Source organism: Lactuca virosa, chromosome 5, assembly GCF_052849685.1.
Source record: "Lactuca virosa cultivar CGN04683 chromosome 5, Lactuca_virosa_CGN04683_v6, whole genome shotgun sequence".
Lineage (NCBI taxonomy): Eukaryota > Viridiplantae > Streptophyta > Magnoliopsida > Asterales > Asteraceae > Lactuca > Lactuca virosa.
The window spans coordinates 435,912,710-435,915,443 of NC_136430.1; the positions used below are offsets into that span (position 1 = coordinate 435,912,710).

The window sequence follows — 2,734 nt, forward strand, 5'->3', positions numbered from 1 at the left end:
CAGTTGATGGTTCACGACGTGAGTAGAGAGTTCTAGAAGATAAGCATCCGGGTGAAGGAATCCTTGCCGAACACGATTATCTCGTAGTTCACGACGTGAATCTTAAATTCTCACGATGTGAACGGTAAATTTGAAGATATTATAAATACCTTTGCCCATTATGATTTGAGAGACTTTTGGCTAAAGGAAGAGGTTTCAGGAGGCGATTTACAGCAGAAGCAAGGTCCTGGAAAAGGGTTTTGAACACCAAAAAGAGTAAAAGTTCATAATTCGTTTACTTGTTTGATACTTATAGACATATTTTCTTATTTGAGTTGTGTTTATATGTTAGTTGCTGCTATGAGCAGCTGAATCTAGCTACTCTTATCTAGCTAGATGAAGCTTCAAACTTATGAATAGCATAATTTTATATGGATTTATTTAGTTGGTGAAGTGTTTGTGTTTGATTTATTGTTACCTAGCATGCTTAAGTTGTTGCTTTAGTTGCTTAAATTCATGTTATGTGTAGCTTAGTGACCATTAACTGCATGAACTTGATAACCTAGTAATTTAGTGAACATTGAATTGCTAGAGCTAGGATCGACCAAAATCTTAGTTAGTAATTGAAGTAATTAACTTTGCTGTGCTAGAGAACATAGATTATGATCATAATTGTGTTTGCATGATAAATCTTACATAGCATATTCATAACATAATTGATTCTGTGTTTAATTGTGTGTGACTATACATAGTTTTACATGAATTAATTAACTATTGGTAAAATTAGAACTAAATTACTAATATAATAACAACCAACTTAATAATCCATAATTATTAGCTAGCCGTAAGGACGAAGTGGATTCGAACTAGATAAGAGTGTCTTTTAATTATTGATTGAAATTGAGTTAAGTTAGTCTGATCTTGCAAAATTAGATAAAAACCCCCTTTTTAGCTTGTTAATAATTAGATTAATTTAGTAGTAAATAGATTAATTAATAACACCGTTCTCTGTGATCGATACCCGACTTACCTAAGCTATACAGTAATCTGACTAGGTACACTGCCTATAAGTGCATAGTTAGTCTAAGTTTGTTAGGTTATAAATATTAAAATTAGTGGGTACTTCCGTGCACATCAAGTTTTTGGCGCCGTTGCCGGGGAACGACTTAGTTTATTATTTATTTATTTACTTTAAGTTAACCGATCCTTTTTGTGGGATAAAACCCGCAAAAAGTTAATTTTCCAGCAAGGTTTGATTTTTTCCTCTGTTACAGGAATCACGACGTGAGAATATAGTCTCACGACGTGAGAACTGCGATTTTTAGTTTTCTTTAGTTTTTAGTTTATCTTTCTGTTTTAGTTCAGTTTTACGTTTTTATTTTGTTTAGTTTGCAGGAGTTCATGACCAGAGGCTCTAACACACCTTTGGTGCCACCACTTGAAGATCCGGAGTCAGCCCTTCACAAAAATAAGAACAAGAACGCGAAGGAAGATCAAACGCCAAAGAAGACACCCTTGCAAGTACTAAAATCAGCCTTTTCAAGGAAGTCGGGGAAGAAGACTAAGACAGTGGGATCGAGTTCAGCCTCAAGGGATAAGGGCAAAGTTGAAGAACTTGGTCAAATTCCTATTCCACACGAATCAGAATACGAATCCGACACAGAATTTGGACTTTATACGAGTGAACCCGAGAACGAGCCGAAGAACGAAATGGCGAACATTGATGAGATGGCCATGGGGGACTACAAGAAGCGCATTCGAGATGATGTGGGGCCGGGTTTAGTACATCCTACGATTCCTGCCAATGCCACATTCGAGTTGAAGGGACATATCCTTACTGCACTTAAGGATATCCCATTCTACGGGAAGGATCACGAGGATGCTTTCAAACACTTAGACAAGGTGAACGATATTGCAGATTATTTTAATACTCCCAATATCCCAAGGGAGACAGCTTTTCTAAGGATGCTACCAGTCACTTTCAAGGGAGCAGCAAAAGACTGGTTGAAGGCACTCCCACCTGGTACAATCACCACATGGGCCCAGTTGCGTGACAGATTTCTAGATCAGTTTTGCCCACCCTCCAAAATCTCTAAACTCAAGAAGGCAATTGCCAACTTTGAGCAAAATCCGGGGGAGTCATTATACGAGGCCTGGGAACGCTACAAGGGGTTGTTAAGGAATTGTCCTCAACATGACCTCAATATTCAGCAAGAGATGTCAATATTTTATGATGGGGTGAATGTCATGACTAGACAACTCCTTGATTCGCAAGGACCACTAACGAAGAAGAACCCAAATCAGGCCAAGGAGCTGATTGAAGAGTTTTCAAGGCACTCTCGTGAGTATCACAACCCAGGGCGCGATGACATAAAGGGCAGTGGAGGTACACAAACTGAAGAGATGGCTGATGTGATGGCAATGCTTAACACTATGGTAGGAGATTGACCCAAATGGACCAATCAATTCATGCAATTCGAGTTGGTTGCGAGAGATGTAGTGGCCCACACTTGACAAAGGATTGCAATATGGATGAATATGGAAACAAGAAAGCTCAAGTATGTTACTCGAGTGGGGACAAGTATGAAGAAGATTGGAGAAAACCAAAGAAGGAGTGGCTGCCTTACGAAGAATATAAGAAGCAAAAAGAAGAGAAATTTAGGCAAACTGGCCGGGGCTTCTACCAAAGAGAGCAACTACTAGCTGAGAAGAAATCAGAATTAGAGACCATGTTGATGAAATTCATGGAAGCTTC

The 2,734-nt window shown here is 38.7% G+C and overlaps 1 non-coding gene across 1 annotated transcript; it reads right to left on the reverse strand.

The window, feature by feature from the left end:
- Positions 1-2,073: 2,073 nt before the first annotated feature.
- On the reverse strand, positions 2,074-2,180 carry LOC145117888 (small nucleolar RNA R71). Its single transcript, XR_013712881.1, has one exon. It is a non-coding gene; the product is annotated as a small nucleolar RNA R71 (small nucleolar RNA).
- Positions 2,181-2,734: the final 554 nt, after the last annotated feature.